At 42.8% G+C, this 17,612-nt stretch overlaps 1 long non-coding RNA gene across 2 annotated transcripts in view; it reads right to left on the bottom strand.

The window, feature by feature from the left end:
* LOC116664307 overlaps window positions 1-17,612 on the bottom strand; it is a 117,521-nt gene that overhangs the window by 18,444 nt on the left and 81,465 nt on the right. Inside the window, exons 1-3 of one of the 2 annotated variants that reach the window (XR_004320758.1) lie at window positions 13,950-14,034; window positions 13,700-13,818; window positions 10,220-10,349 (exon numbers count right to left, since the gene is read on the bottom strand). This is a non-coding gene — a long non-coding RNA (uncharacterized LOC116664307). Of the gene's footprint in view, window positions 1-10,219; window positions 10,350-13,699; window positions 13,819-13,949; window positions 14,035-17,612 lie in introns of those variants that run through there. The other variant, XR_004320757.1, reaches the window with a different exon arrangement.

Raw genomic sequence — 17,612 nt, 5'->3', positions numbered from 1 at the left:
ATCTCTGCTAAGTACACTTCACTCCCACATACACTTTCAGCCTTAGAGGGCTGTAATCTGTTTTAGTTGAGAAACACTTGAGATCAGCACACTCCTTGGTCTGATTCCATGCTTCCTAAGCACTGTCTGATAGTCCGGCTGCCCCTGAGGCCAATCCAAGGAGAGAAAGTATGATGGGCAGGCTGACTTTTGTAAGCATTCGGATCACTCAGAAATTTCATTAAGACTTCAGTTGATAACAGAACAAAGGCTTGTAATAAAACAATTAACAAAAGAACGAATAATAAATAGGTGAAAATATATTCAATTTTGCTAGTTATCAAAGAGAAGCAGATTAAAAGAAGGATGGAATTTCTTTCACTAAATTAATTTAGCTCAATTAACTCTTTTACTAAATTAACCCACACAAAATTAAGGTGCAAATTTCCAAATTAGGAGCTGGTGATATTGGCACCCAAATTTATGTATCATAAATAGATGTAATCTATTAGGAAAATAATTGAGTCCTAAAGATGTTCATGTCCTCTGACCTATACATCTCTTTCAGAGAATGGATCCAGAGCAGAGCAGCAGAGGTATGAAGCCCTTGCCAAAGTCCAGGGCTCCCCCGTGATACAGCCTCCCTGTCTCAGGCCTTCCCAGACCATATTCCTATGCCTGCACTGTCCAGTATAGTAGCCACTAGCCACACATGGCTACTGAGCACTGGAATGTTGCTAGTCCAAATGGAGATATGCTGTAAGTGTAAAATATACACCCAATTTCAAAGACTTAGGGGGAAGAAAAAAAAGAAAGAAAAATAAATCATTAATAATTTTTACATTGATTATATGTTAAAGCAATAATGTTTTGGACACATTGGCTTAAATAAAATATACCGTTAAAATTAATTTCATCTTCTTACTTTCTTTTACTTTTTTAATGTGGCTACTAGAAAATGTTAAACCACCCATGTGGCTCACATGCTATTTCTTTTAGATAGCACTGTACTCAAATTTCCCTACCCTAAAGTGACCAGCAACTTGGATAATCATCTCCATTTCTGATCAACACCGCTCTTTGTATCTAGTGTTGTGGCAAGGCTGACTTTTTTCCTAGAAAAAGGAAGAGGATGGCTAAGTGGACAGCTCAGGAGAGGAAAGGGCCTCTGCATAATTATCGCCCCAATGCTCTTGTTCCCACGCCTGAAATTCTCTTAAGAGCCACAGTGTTGGGTTGGATTGTTGAAATGGAAAGAAGTTACGTGGCAGTGAGTGCTTTCCCAGACTTATGTCCCTCTCCCCCATCTCTCCACTTGGGTCCACCCGTGATGCCACCAGACAGAGTTACAAAGGTAAAAAAGTCATATCACATCCCTGCTAAACATGCTCCAGTTACTTCCCTTCTGACTTAGAATAAAATCTGCCTGTCTGCCTTGGCCCCAAAGCCTAAAGCATCTGGCCTTGCTTCTCTCTCTGGCCTCTCCCGCCTCCTTTCTCTCCCCAGGCTCAAGCCACACAGTCTCATTTCACTTTCTCAGCCTGTCTGACTCCTTTCCCCCTTTGTCTCCTGAGTGTACCATTCCCAACCTCAAGTAGCCCCTCTAGTCCCTCTCATCACATCAGTGTATTTTATTTCCTTCATCATACTTACAACTTCCTGAAATTATCCTTCTTGTGTTTCCTTCATTACCACCCACCTTTCCTCCACAAGGTAATAAACTCCATGGAAAGAGGGATCCTGTCCACCTTGTTCAGCACAGCATCCCACATCTTAGAACAGTATCTGGTGCATAGTAGGGCTCCATAAATATTTGTTGAATGAGTCTTGGAACGAATGCCAAATTATTCCACCTACTCTTTCCTAAACATATACTTCGAGTTCTCTTGTCTCAGAGAAAATCTTGCCTCTAAGTGTCTGTGTGTGTTGTGTCTTCCCATCTACAGTCCTGAATGCTTATCTAAAATAATGTACTTTCCAACTCAAAAGCATTTGATGATAGGGAGTGGGGTTTAGGGGGTTGTTTTTTTTTTAATCTCACATAGTAAGAAGTCCAGAAGTGGTGCAACTCCAGGGTTGGGTAACTCTGTGACTCAATGATGCCCTCAAGGAAGCATGCTTTTTCCAACCTTTTCCCTCTGCCACCCTCATCATGTGGGCTGTTGACCTCAGTGTGCCCCTTTCTGTCTGCAAGGTGACAATGGCAGCTCACGTACCATGTCCTTACACAGGAACTCAAATTCAGAGCATCTTAGACTTGGAAAATTTCCCAGAAGTCCCTTCTTCAGAATTCCCTTTTATGTTCCATTGTTCAGAATTGTGGTGCATACCCATTCCTAAACCAGCCCATTTCTAAACCAGCTACTGGCAAGAGCAAGTAATTTCCACGATTGGCTTAAAGAATCAAGATGTACCTCACTTGGGCTGGGTGAGCCCCTTATCTCCTGGAGTAGAGGTTGCTAAAATTTAACAAAGGAGTGGGTTTGGGTGGGGGTGGTCTAGGAAGAAATAGTCTCAGATTAAGCCATTGAGAGTTTTTACAGCCACAAAACCCTATTAGTTTTTTTTTTTTTTAAGTACATTTCAAATCTTAAGTCTTTTATTAAACCTTCTCTGATTACCTTAGCCAGAAGCAGCCACTCCCTCCTACAAATGTAAAATCTTGAGTTCAGGCCAAAAACTCTGGAGTCATTCCTAATTTCTCTCTTTGTTTACAATCCCATACCTTAGCTATTTTGTCCATCTTCAAAATATATTCAGATTTTAGCCCATCTCACCAACCTCAGTCCTGTCACTTTGGTCCAAGCCACCATCATTTTATCCCTGGGTTATTATAGTACCCTCCTGACTGGCCTCAGGCTTCCCTTGTACCCCTAGACTCAGTTCTCACACAGAGCACTCCTTTCAAAGTATAAGTCAGATCATGTCACTGCTTTGCTCAAAATCCTCTAATGGCCTCAGAATAAAACCCAAAATCCTCACCACAGCCTGCAGGGCATTGGTGACCTACACCTGTCACTTCTCTAACCTTACATCTTGCCCAGGCCCTCTCACTCACTGCCCTCCAGCCACAGTGACCTACTTGTCCTTCTTAGAACACACTAAGCACACTCCCGCCTCAGGGCCTTTGCACTCACTATTCAGCTTGCTTGGAATATTCTTCCAGATATTCTGATGACTTGCTCTCCCCTCTTTCTTCAGACTTTTGACTCAAACGCCGCCTTATCTGAGAGGGCTTCTGTGATCTCCTATCTGAGATCACCTTACTCTGCTTCATTTTCCTTCAAAACATCTGTCACAAGTTGATGTATTATATATTTATTTAACACTCTGTCTTGTCTCATTAGAACTAAGATCCATGAAGGCAGAGGTTTTATCTGTTTTGTTCACTGTTATAGCAGGTAACATAACATGTAATAGGCACCCAATATATATGTATGAGATAATTGCATAATCCTTTCACCTTTGCTTATCTGTTTGATTCACTCAAGCTACTATCTTTGCCTGTCCACACATCCTGTCTCTTCAAGCTCCTTAAGGGCTGAGTCTTAAAGCACAATGCCTGGTATAAACAGGGCATTCTGAGGCTCATGGTGTTGACAGATTTGAAGAAAAGGTGTATTAGGACATTAACAGTAGTTATCATCTTACCTAACCTGGTCTTGGCAGGACCATGAGAAGATGAAGGTTGGGACAGAACAACACATTGAGGAGATGGTGTGGAGTTTGGGATTCTGCCCTTAGAATAGGGTGCAAATTAAGTCCTCAAGGAAGAGGAGGGAAGTATCTCTGAAACCCCTGGACTGGTCTTTCCAAGTTTGTTCACAATCTAATAGTATAGGCATACCTTGGAGATATTGTGGGTTTTGTTCCAGACCACTGCAATAAAGTGAGACACACAAATTTCTGGTTTCCCAGTGCATATAAAAGTTATGTTTACTCTATGCCATAGTCTATTAAGTGTGCAATGATATTATATCTAAAAAATATACATACTTTAATAAGAAACACTTTTTTGCTAGAAAATGCTAACCATCATCTGAACCTTCAGTGAGTTGTAATCGTTTGCCAGTAAAGGGTCTTGACGCAATGTTGATGGCTGCTGACTGACCAGGGTGGTGGTTGCTGAAGGCTGGGGCAGTTGTGGCAATTTCTTAAAAGAAGACAACACTGAAGTTTTCCACATAGATTGGCTCTTTCTTTGATGATCTGTAGAATACAATGCTATTTGATAGCATTTTACCCAAAGCAAAACTTTTTTCAAAGTTAGAGTCAGTCCTCTCAAACTCTGCCTTTTCTTTATCAACTAAGTTTATGTAATATTGCAAATCCTTTGTTGTCATTGCAACAATCTTCACAGCATCTTCACCAGGAGTAGATTCCAGCTCAAGAAACCACTTTCTTTGTTCATCCATAAGAAACAAATTCTCATCCATTCAAGTTTTGTCACAAGATTGCAGCAATTTAATCACAACTTCAGACTCCACTTCTAGTTCTCTTGCTGTTTCCACCGCATTTGCAGTGACTTCCTCCACTGAAGTCTTGAAACCCTCAAAAGCCACCCATGGGGGTTGGAATCAACTTCTTCCAAACTCTTGTTGATATGATATTTTGACCTCTTCCAGTGAATCATGAATCCTCTTAATGGCATCTAGAATGGTGAGTCCTTCCTAGAAGATTTGAAACTTACATTGCCCAGATCCAGCAGAGGATTCATTGTCTACGTCAGCTATAGCCACACAGAATGTATTTCTTAAATAATAACACTTGAAAGTCAAAATGACCCCTTGATCCATGAGCTGCAGGATGGATGTTGTGTTGCAAACATGAAAACAACATTCATCTCATCGTCCATCTCCATCAGAGCTCCTGGGTGACAAGGTGAATTGTCAATAAGCAGTGATATTTTGAAAAGAATCTTTTTTCTGAGCAGTAGGTCTCAACAGTGGGCTTAAATATTCAGTAAGCCATGTTGTAAACAGATGTGCTGTTATCCAGGCTTTGCTGTTCCACTTAGACAGCACAGCCAGAGTAGCTTTAGCATAATTATTAACGATCTTAAGACAGTTTTGGAATGCTAAATGAGCAGTGGCTTCAACTTCAAGTCACCAGCTGCATTAGCCCCTAACAAGAGCGTCAGCCTGTCCTTTGAAGCTTTGAAGCCACGCAGTGACTCCTCCTCTCCAGCTACAAAAACCTTAGTTGGCATCTTCTTCCAAGATAAGGCTGTTTTATCCACATTGAAAAGCTGTTGTTTTGTGTAGTCACCTTCATTAATGACCTCAGCTAGATCCTATGGATAATTTGCTTCTTCTGCATCAGCACTTGCTGGTTCACCTTGTACTTTTATGTTATGAAGACAGTTTCTTTCCTTAAACCTCATGACCCAAACTCTGCTCACTTCAAACTTTTTTCCTACAGCTTCCTTAACTTCTCTCAGCCTTCCTAGAATTGAAGAGAGTTAGGGCCTTGCTCTGGATTAGACTTTGTCTTAAGGGAATGTTGTGGCTGTTTGATCTTCTATCCAGACCACTGAAACTGTCTCCGTATCAGCAATAAGGCTGTTTTATTTTCTTATCATCCACTGTGTAGCCCTCCTCATTTCCTTCAAGAACTTTGCCTTTGCATTCACACCTTGGCTAATTGTTCAGTGCAAGAGACCCAGCTTTTGGCCTGTCTGGGCTTTCCACACACCTTCCTCACTAAGCTTAATCATTTCTAGCTTTTGATTTAAAGTGAAAGACATACAACTCTTCCTTTCACTTGAACACTTAGAGACTGTTACAGGTTTACTGATTGGCCTAATATCAATACTGTTGTGTCTCAGGGAATAGAGAGGCTGAGGAGGGAAAGGGAGAGAGATGGGGAATGGCTGGTCAGTGGAGGAGTCAGAAAACACACAGCATTTATCGATTAAATTTACCATCTTATATGGGCACGGTTTGTGGCCCTCCAGAACAATTACAATAGTAACATCACAGATCACAGATCTCCAAAACAAATATAATAATAATGGAAAAGTTTGAAATACTGCAAGAATTACCCAAATGTGACACAGAAACCAGAAATGAGCAAATGCTATTGAAAAAATGGCAAAGATAGACTTGCTGGACACGGGGTTGCCATAAACCTTTGATTTGTTTAAAAAAAGAAAAAAAGCAATATCTTGGAAGTGAAATAAAGCAAAGTGCAATAAAATGGGGTGTTCACTTTGCAACTGAATAGGACCTCACTCTTGTTAATTGATGGCAAAGGTCTCTACTTAACAGAAGCTAAACAGAAGCAGAGTAAAGCCACAAGTGGTTTAAGGTCACACGGAGTGGAGTCACTGCTCACATTTAGGCTTACTCCAAGTCCCACCCCCAGCCCCCTGGCACTCCAATCTCCCAAGTGTGCTGGGGAGGTCCCAAGAGGGGCGTCTGAGGTCCGGGAGAGCAGGTCCTGTTAGCCCAGCTCTCGCTTCTGCATACGGTTCCCTCATGCTAATTCTAGCAGCAGGGCCATTTACCAGACTCCAGGGAACCAGGCCACTTTCAAATGTCAATAGCATTACACTTGCCAGAGGAGAAAGGGACAAATGAAGAGACTGAAGACAGTGCTTTAAACAGAAGAAGAAAAAGATATCATTGGCTGTGCCCTAAGCCAAAAAAGCAAGTGCCAGGAATAACTGTGAGCATTGTGTGAAGCCAAGTCTGTGCAGAAGGGACCCAGGTGGAGGAGGACGCAGGGGCTGAGGTGGTCTGAGGACGCAGAGCAAGTGCCTCGGGGCAGAGCAGAAGGAGAGGGACGTATTTTAAGCAACCTTAAAAGACTCATTTTAGCATTCCGCAGGAAATGAGAAGCAGATGGGTTGGTTTGAAACTTGTTTATGTATTACTGGCCTCCATGGAGCTTCCAAGGAAGAGTTAAGACTGAAAAAAAAAGGGGTATTTTAGGCAAATATTGACATGGTCTCCATTCTGAGAGAGTGGGGCCTCGCTTAATTGCATCCTCTGCCCCTTGAGATGTGGGGATTTAGGCTGAAGGACCCTCACCTCCTCCGCCTAGGGCAGGTCTGGCTAGAATAAATATCGATTCCATAAATAGTACTGATCTGACCTGCTTGCACCTTCTTAAGGGAACTGAGTTAATGCATCTTCTCTCTTGCTTTCACATCACACCCTACTGGGCAGAGGAGCAAAAACAGAGACCTGGACATGGGGAGGATACTGAAATGGTTCACATCAAAGGCCCTGAGGTTTGCAGAAGGCTTGTCAGAACACAGACCACTGGATCCCACCCCCAGATTTCCTACTCAGTAGAGCTAGGGCGGGGCCCAGTGGCCACACTCTGGATTAACTGAAGATTAAAATATACTGATGGCTGGGCCCTGCTCCCAAAGATTCTGATATTAATTTATCTAGGATATGACTTGGGCATTGTTTAAAACTCTCTCTGTGTTTCTAAGTTACACCCAAGGTCGAGAATCATGGATCTATTTCTCTTTGACCTGCCATCCCTTACTTAATTTCAATTTACCTTCATCACATGGTCTCCAGATGGTTAGGACTACAGGAGACCATGGGATCGAAATTTGGCATTAACAGAGATTTACAGGAAAAAGCTAACAAAAAAAAAAATCACTTTATGAGACACAAACTATTAAAAAAATCTATGGAAATGCAGGCAATTATTCTTGTACGTAATCTGTCCAGGAAATAGTGCTCCTGAAAAACGTTTTGTAAGTAAGTTGCTGCTAAGAGGCAGCAAAACTGATTATCGTTAATGCTTATCAAGCACTTATTACATGCATGTACTCTTCCTACTGCTTTTATTTTAAACTCGTTTAATTCCCACAATAACTTAAAGGTGCAGGTATCATCATCCCCTGTTTAACAAATGAGGAAACTGAGGCACTGGGAGGTGAAGGAATTTGTCCTAAATCTCACAATGAACAAGTGGCAGAGCTGGCTCTCAAGCTTGGGTGTGTGTCTGAATTACCTACAGAGACTGTTCGAAATACAGATGGCCAGGCCCCATCGCAGACCAATTGGATCAGGATCTCCTGAGGTGTGTCTTTATCAAAATTGTTTTTAACAAACTTCCTGGAGAGTCAGCTGTTCACCAAGGTAAATGAGACCACTGTTAGGATTTTAAATGAAGGCTCTGAAATTACACTGTCCTAGGTTCAGTTCTTTCTCCACCACTTACAACTGGAATCTTTGAACAAGTTGCCCACCCTCTCTTCAACCTTTCATTTCTTCATCTGGAAATGAGAACAAACTTACTCAGCTTAGAGGATTGTTCGGAGGATCACACAGGTCTAAGGCACATGGCACAGGGACAGGTCCGCTCCAGTATAGCAGAAGGACATTGTGAGACATGAACTAGGTCTTCCTTGCTACTATCAACACTGCACACTTGACTGGCGTCTCCTGCTCTGCCATCCATGGCATGCTCTGCCCTAGGGAAAAGTGGGGCTGCTACAGCTGGAGTGCCAAGAAAAAAAAAAGCCAGTGCTTAGCACTTTGAGATTCAAATATGACTACTGAACACAAGATCTAGACTTGGGAGAAAAGACTTTCTGAGCATTCAGGAACTATTTGAGCCTCACCAGTAGACGAGTAAGACTAATCCTAGAGAACCATCTAAGATAGCTAGCCCTCAGGCACTCTAGCAGGGTTACATTGATGGTAGGGCTGTGTGGTCCCCAGCCCCCTGTCATCTTCCCAGGGTGAATCCCCTCAGAAGACAGGGAACTGTGACTGGGGGGAAAACACCAGATGAGCCACTGTGAGGAAACTGAGAATAGAGGAGGCGTGTGTCTACTTCCTATCCACGGAGGGCGGCTAACCCCACAGATGTGCTTATGCCACAGTGATACGAAGTCAACAGAGAACAGATGGTTGTACAGGTGACAGGGGAAGAGAACTCAATGACAGCCTTGTTTCCTGTGGCCCCAAAGAGGTGTGGGAGAGGAGCAGGACCCTCCTTACGCTCTGAGAAGGGCTTAGAAGTTAACTGAGAGTGACAGCCAGCAGCCCAAAGGAGTCACACCATGGAGGAGCAACTGTGGATAACAGAATGAGGTGAACAAACAGATGAGCAAGCAGCCACCTTCCAGGATCAGTCTGGAAGCCAGTGGGGACGGATCCCCTGACCAAGGACAAGATGGGGCAGCCACTCATCTTAGGAGGTACCAACACAGCACATATGGTGCTATAGGGGTCCCCTGCTCTCATGCCCTTCCCACTGAGATTCCATCTAGACGGAGAGCAAAGGAAAGACTGTAAGTGTGAATTAATGTCCTTGGAAGTGACTAGATTAATTTTTCTGCATCACACAGTATGGGATCCTGAGATTAAATACTATGGTCTGTTTTAGGAAATCAAAGATACATACGTATATACACAGTTGAAGCTATCTGGTAAAATTAACACCTACTAGTTAAGACTATTAAGTTTCTTAAACCTCAGCAAGACATCTAGTATGACTCCCTCAAAAGCAGCACAATCAACATAAATTGATTTCATCCCTGGAATCAGCAGTGTGTCCATGAGGAGGAGTAAGATTTTGGTGACTTGTAAAAATTTTTTGAAAAATAAATATTGAAAAAGGAGAGTTTACTCACAGACATAGAAAACAAACTTACGTTTATCAGGGGGAAAAGTGGGTTGGAAGGGATAAATCAGGAGTTTGAGATTTGCAGATACTGACTACTATATATAAAATAGAGAAACCATGAGTTTATACTGAGCGCCCTGTATCTTTTTTTGTCTCTATGGAGCCTGCCCACTGCCAGGTGGACTGGTAAAATGGAGGTGCTGCGTGCGCAAGGCTGAGAGAGGGTCAGTCCTGGCTCTAAGACCACCTTCACCAACCTGATGCTTCTACACACACAGCGTCACCTAAGTAACCAATTCAGGGTTAGGGTTTGCCTGCCTCCCTCTCTCTCTCACCCTTTCTCTCTCTCTTAACCTTTACTCACTCTTCATTTATACAAAAGGTAAATAACCTCCCTTATTAAGCCTCTCAAGTCTTTTACTACCTGTTCATTCCTAGACCAAATTTACAACTTGGACAATAAATGAATAAAATTGAAAGCCACTTCATGGTGGCATCCAAGAGGGTAATTAATATTATCAACATCCATTATGTTGTAAGATTAGTTCCTTCCCTGTAATTGCTAGTTAAATATGAAGTTTTTATTAACCTTTCAACAAAGACGTTTTCTGTTTCTTGACCTTTTAAAGTCTTACCTGTTCCCTAATTTTTGACTCAGCCACAACCCTAGTCTTTATCATCCGTTGCATGCTGGGCTCCCCAGCCTTCAGATCACCTTACAGAAAACTCGGTCCGAAAGGATGTCTTCAGGGCCATTGCATTTGTGCCTGGGGAAAAATTAAAACCAGAGGAGCACCACCGAACAAGCAAAGGATCAGATTTGGCTGATGATTCAGTGAGCAAGAAAAGATCCTGCTCGTTTTCTAAGCCAGCACTCCTCAGCACTAACAGATCCCAGGATGTCAGTATCTTATACTTGACTGTGGCTTCCATTTGTCATTTTCTAACAAGATTGCTGCCCATACAGAGACAATATTGATTCGTTATCCCCAGACCAGTTGGAGCTAGGTTCACGCTACTTGACTCAAGCCATCACCAACCTCTTCCTTTCTAGACATAAAGTGAAATTTTTTGCTAAGGAACTAAAGAGTATCTCTCTGTTGAAGTGTGATTTAGGTCACTCCTCTGGAATTCTGGTTTTAATTCATTGCTGGCATTTCTGAAGTAGTTTAGGATGAACATCTGAGATAAATGAGTCATCTCGGTCCTTCTATTTCCCATTATTTCCTAACTTAAGCATTTCAGACTAAGGATTAATATATCTTCCCAAATGTTGGTAGCAGGCAAGTCATTCTATAAAATATATTGGGAAATTAATGGACTTCCATTTGGGAAGAAGTAAACAAAAGCAGATAATATATATGCCTGTTTATCAATAGATACACAGTATTGGGAGGTGAAGAATGGCAGAATAGCTCTAAGCCAGACTTGTCATTAGATTAAAAAAAGAAAACCCCAACCGGGCAACCACAAATTTGTTTTTTCTCAAACTGTCAGTTGGCAATAGAGAAGTGAAATGTTAAATTGAACTGAAAAGGGATTTAGAGTTTTTTGAGGGATGTTTTAAAGAGCTAAAAAGATGCTAGATTCTACCCCTTACCCTACCAACCCCATCATCTCCACCAAGTCAACCCTCCTCATGTGGCAGTAGGGCTTGGCTCAGATTCTGGGCTCACAGGGGAAGTTGGGAGTTATCCCTGCTACTATTGTGGCTATAGTCTTGTTTGGTGAAATAGATGTGATTAGGAAACCTTCTCAGATCACTCACCTAGATGGTTTGGGGGACACAGGCAGCCAGAGGTGGCCAGAACCAAGGCACAGGGGGACTTTAAGGGTTCCTTCTGAGGTGGGCACTTGACAGCAGGCAGGACCAATCACTTTATTGACCTCAGTGTTTGCTCCTCCCACCATTCACAGTGCAAACATTTCCCACCCCGGCTATGGCACAAGAACATTATGAGAAGCATCCAATCCACTCCTGTATAAATGTAGTCTTTATACTACATATGGTATTTTGATAACTAACTTTTATACAGCACCCCACATTTGTAAAGATGCTCTCAGTTACATGATATTATTTTTTTAAACTTTGGGTTTTTCCCTATTATTTTTGTTTTTGTTTAATTATTTTTGTTTTGCTTTGTTTTGGGGTTTTTTTTTTTTTTGATGGGGGAGGTAATTTTGTTTGTTTGTTTGTTTGTTTTTGCTGACGGTACTGGGGATTGAACCCAGGACCTCGTGCATGCTAAGCACATACTCTATCACTGAGCTATACCCTCCCCCTCAACATGATATTATTTTCTGCAGTTGCACACAAGGCTTATCAAGATGAGCAACTATCATGAGCCATCAGGAAACAGTGCAGGTAGTGAAGTCCTCCAGAACCGATGGGTTGGAGAAACCCATCAGTATGATCCTACAAAGAAGTTCAGTTTACTTGATAATTGAAAACAAGCAAATTGCAGGATAGTTTGCACAATGTGAGCCCATTCATGCAAAAAAGATATGGCTATGGTTGCATATATGCATGTGTAAATAGCTTTACTTGTATATCTATACTCACATACACAAATATACAGATACATGTATATGTACATACATGCAAATGTTCATATACACCTATGCACAATTTTATTTATATATATATTTTTTATTAAAGTATAGTCAGTTGCACTGTTGTGTCAATTTCTGGTATACAGTATAATGCTTCAGTCACATGAACATACATATATTTGTTTTCATATTCTTTTTCATCATAAGTTATGAGATACTGAATATAGTTTCCTGTGCTAGACAGAAGAAACTTGTTGTTTATATGTTTTATATATAGTAGTTAGTATCTGCAAATGTCGAACTCCCAGTTTATCCCATCCCACCCCCCTTCCCCCACCCCGTAACCACAAGTTTTTTTTCAATGTTTGTGAGTCTGTTTCTGTTTTGTAAATAAGTTCTTTTGTCTTTTTCTTTAGATTCCACATATAAGTGATATCACATTGGATTTTTCTTTCTCTTTCTGGCTTACTTCACTTATAATAAACAGTATTTTATGTTATTTATATATACATTAATAATATTTATATTATATAATAGTCTGTCCATAAAACACATTATAATAAGGTATGTTTAAGAAAAAAGCTAATGGTGCTAGCATTTCTTTTCCCACCCTCACCTAAGGGAAGAGAGGTGGTTGTTGTTAAAGGTGTAGACTGTGCTGTATTCGGGAAACAGGCCTTAGGAGGGAGGATTCTGATAGGAAGGCGAGGACCCCACTGCAGTAGTTTTGTCCCTGTGGCCCTACACACCCCATGCTGTGGAGGGCTAGCATGAGAGCTGCGTGTTGAAGAAGGACGTCTTCTGTTCCTGAGAACAACTCTAACTCATCCACGGTGGCCCAGTCCATGCCTGAGTCAGAGGATCAAAAGTCTAAGATTGTACATACCCTCTCGCTGACTGACTAATCATACAACCACAGGCGGGCACACGTTAGGGCTAAAATAGAAAATGATGGCAAGTCCTGTGCTGACTCCCGGGGAGGTAATCAGGTGTAATGGGAAGAACAGGGAATTTGAATCGGGCACTTGTGAGTCTGAACCTCAGCTCTGCTACTTACTGGTGGGCATGATCTTAGGCTCTCTGGGCCTCTGTCTCCCTCTCTGTTAAATGTGCCCAATAATACCTATTTCACAGGATTATTTCAGACACACATCTCAAGTGACACTCTCTCAAACGATGCTGAAGTGTTGGTTGTGAAAGCACACCAGGGGACCAATCAGATTCTACTGATATATATCCCACACTCACCACATCAGATCTAATTTCTGCCTCTTAGTGTATATGGTAGGGTCACTCCCATGCATTCACAAGGATGAATAAATTGGATGTGTTTCATTTGCCAGGCAATAACACTGTCAATTCTTCTACAAACAAACCAACACACTAGACGCTGCAGTTCTTCAAATAAAAGCCACATCCCTCTAAAATGAAGGAAGCTTTGAGAGACCATCAGGGGAAGGAAAGACTCCCACAGTCCACTCGCTTCCTTGTTCTAGTGTCATCTTTATCAGAAGTCCCCCCCGCTATCCCCCCAGTACACTTCCTAAGACCAACAATGCCATACCTGAAAACCACAACAGGTCTTCCTAGCCATCTGGGAAATTCCTTAGAAAAAGGAGATTTGGAGTACAAGGAGATTCAATTTGCAAGAAGTTTAGTCTCTTTGGTCCTTAATCTCCTCAGCTGTGAAAGAAAGAAAATTTAAAGATTACTAAATTCTCTTTTAGTCCTAAGATGTTATATCCATAATTCTCTTTCTCAAATCTTCTTTCCTCTATTCCCATTGCTTCCCACCACCTAGTTTGTAGAATCACCTCCCCTTCCTTGGGTTGTTGCAACAGCCTCTAGTCTTGCTCCTCCAAAATCATGTCTCACATAGCTCCCAAAATGACCTTTCCAAAATGCACACCTGCCTTAAGTATTCTGGTGACTCTCCTTAGCTCAAAAACAAATTCCAGTTTCCCAGCACAACCCTCAAAGACGTGTCTCATCGCTCATGACAGCATCATTTGTCACATCGCTACTCACGTAACTGTGAACAAACAGAACTCCTTAGAGTTCCTCTCTCACCTCCATGCTTTGCTATTCCCTTCGAATGGAATGTCCCTCCCACTTCTGCTCAGCCAACTCTTCCTTCAAAGTTAGCTCAAGTGGCATATTTTCTAAAAGGCAATTAGATGCCTCACCTCGCACCCTAGTAGGATTATGTGAAATAATTCTATCATAGTATTTATCATAGAGGATTAGGGTTGTTGTTTTCTAAGAGAAGCTGCCTTTCTGTTCTGGCAAAGGACTTGGCACTAGCAGCATCACGGGTGCGGGTGAAACTCATAAAAGGGGCAGGTACACAGGTCTGCTCCTCCCCCTGGATCCTGCAGAGAGGCAGGGTCAGGTTGGGGTGCAGCTGGATGTGCCATAGAGCAGCGCTCCTGAGGAGGAATCCCTTGTTGTTCAGAAGGTCAGCTTAAGAGCAGCTGTTTCAGGGGGGATAAATCTGTGGGGGTTCAAACAATAAGTACCACGAGCTTAGAGGCCCACTGCTTAGGGAAGTGCTTGAAATGCCCAGCTCAAGGTCTCCTGGTCCCACAGGAAGTTGAGGTTGGTACAGCCAGCGCCCCTGTTGGAGAAAGGGGTTATTGCCAGACAACCTAAGGAAAAGCTCCTGGGACCATTCATTGGTCAATCTGACTCGTCACAGCACACTTTTTACACCTATCTCCCACACCTAGTATATAAGGAACCTAGTACCTAATACTTGGAAAGTACTCAGTAAGTAATTCCAGTTACCACTTACTGAGGGCCTATGGCCTATCTGTAACTTGACATATTTTATTACTAGTTCTCACAATGACTAGACAGGATAGGTATTATTCGCTCCATTTTATAGATGAGGAAACTGAACCCTGAGGCTAAGTGACTTGTCTAAGATCACACAGCTAGTAACGGTGGAGCTGGAATCTGAACCAACATCTCTATTCCTCCAAAGCTCTTTTCCCCAAGCTCTGTAACCCCTCAGTGTGTTGTTCTCTCTCTTCCCCTCGTCACTTCTTTTACTCAGAAGTGCCCTCCTACTAGAATGTGCCCCTTCAACGAGGCCTTCGGACTCTTCTGCATCTTCACAATCTGGCCTGCAGTTTTTCCTTACCTTCACCCAGTCTAATCTGCCCTCTGCCCGCCAACGGAACCCAGTGTGTACTTGAACTCATCTGCTGTTAGCAGACGCTCCAACTAAGCATGTGCTTCAATGAAAAGCAAGTTAGGAGCAGGAACATCAAGGAGGCTAGGAGACAGGATCCAAACTTGACTCCTCGGCAGGGCCCTTGGAGACAGAGTGGCCCCAGGTCGGCCACGCCTGGGCCCTGATGCGGGAGAGGCCGCTGGCCTTATCACTCAGCACGATGCCCAGGCAACAGCCAGAACACGATGACTCTGGCAGAAGCTGCTGCATTCCTCCTGGATGTGCAAACCCGAACAGTCCCCATCTTCCTCCCCCTCCTCCTCATCAAAAGCCTTTATTAAATAGGCTAATAATTACACGAGGCAGGTGGGAAAGAAAGGTAGGAAATTGGAGGGTTGAACTGAGCTTTTTCAAAAGCCAGAAAAATGACTCAGTGTGTGTAACACCTCATTTGGTGAACAAAGTTGATGTTCCTGGTCCGGCCAGGTGCATTGTTAAACCTGCAGGGGAGAGATAGGAAACAGGCCATTTTTTTCTCTCTCAGTCACAAATAACTGTGAGCTCAGAGGTGAACTGGCAAGCTTCTAGAATAAATCCAGAGGATTTATTCTCCCAGCAAGGGCCAGAGAACTGACAGAATTACAGGAGAGAAAAATATGTAATATCTGTTTAAGTCAGTGTTTAGAATATTCCAAGTGGGAAAACATTTTAATAGCAAATCAGCTAGACCATAAGCTCCTTGAGGCAAGAAACTGCTCTGTTTTTTATTTCAGGATGGAGCCCAGCGCCTGCCACTTCATGAGTTCTCAATGAATGTTTATTAGAATAAAATTGAAGGCAGGAGCCGAGTCTTGTACAATTTTGCATTCATCTCAATGCCCAGCACTAAATGAATGAATGATGGGGGCATTAATGAATGAGAAATGCAGAGTTTTCAATTTGCCTTTGAAGAAAAGCATGTGCCTTTGCAAGCAGTTGTGTATCTCCTGAAATACTCAAGAAGTCTATGTGTACTTCCTAATATCATTTTACCCTCTTAGAAGGCAGGACTTTTGCTAAACGAATCTGGCTGCCAAAAAAAGAGTTCTGCTGGCTTTTCTTTATCCTCGTTAAGAGTCAAACAATCCTAAACTTCTAGAACCATCAAGGCACAGGCCAGGCTCCTGGGATTCTCCCAGGAGCTGATCCAGTCTGCCTCCAGCTTTTCTGGTTCCCTCCCATCCTCCTTGTCCTTGGTATCGCCCCAGCTGAGTTTTGACCCCCTTTGTCAGGCAGCTCCGCTTCTCCTAATCCAGTAAATCTCATCTCTCCCCACTGAGCACATCTATACAGAAGAGAATACGGGGAACATATGAATAGACAAGCAAGCACACAGAGTGTGTGGAAACGGAGGCAGGAGCAGGGAGAGGCAAGTGCTTTTCCTCTTGAGTGTCCTGAGTGAGGGACAGTGGACCATGCTGGGCTTTCTTTTCTCACAGAGACAGGTGCAAGTCACCAAAGGGGCTTCGTGTGGGAGGCAAGGTACGCTCCCATATACTTATTAGCTCCCGTCACCAATACATAAAACCTCTGTATGTCACAGCAGAACTCAGATCATTTAGGAGATCAGCCCCTCCAGGCTGAGCTACGTTCCCCAACTCCAGGCACCCTTCATGGGACCTCTATCTTAGCATTTATCACAGTGGGATATCATTATTTGTTTATATATCATTTTCTACTCAATTTTCTGTGCACTCCCTGAGGGCAGAAACTGTCTTTCATCTTTGTAACTCTCAAGGACAAAGCCCTCAGTCAAAGTTTACTGAATGAATGACTCGCCCAAGGTCACCTGAGCTAATGTATGACGGAGCTGGGAACAGAACCAAGTCCTCCATCCCCCCAAATCCCACATCCTTGCTGTCCTACCAGGACACCTTCTATAAAGAGGTTAATCAAGCATTTGGCAGGTCTTATGAACTACGTTCAGAGGTTCTTCTTAACTTTCTGTTCTTCTTGATGTTGTTGGGAACTCGAGGCAGTTAGTTACTCAGAGCGGGGCCAGGGTCACATCCATGTCCTCACTCCTGAAATAGCTAAATTCATCACCTCTTCAGAGGAGGAAGCTTTGCCGATTAAAGTGAAGGCTGCAGATCTCCAAGGCTGGCTTTTAAGCTCCCTCCCCTGCCCTCCTGCCAGGTGTGAACAAACACTTTGAAGTAATCTGAGGATGACTGGCAGGAAATATCAAAAGCTTTGATCCATGGTTCTTAAAACATTGGAGAGTTTTCTGTTCTTATTGGTCCTGAACAACCAGGCTGGA

The sequence above is a fragment of the Camelus ferus genome, chromosome 6 (assembly GCF_009834535.1).
Source record: "Camelus ferus isolate YT-003-E chromosome 6, BCGSAC_Cfer_1.0, whole genome shotgun sequence".
Classification (NCBI taxonomy): domain Eukaryota; kingdom Metazoa; phylum Chordata; class Mammalia; order Artiodactyla; family Camelidae; genus Camelus; species Camelus ferus.
This window is presented reverse-complemented; position numbering and strand designations above follow the sequence as displayed.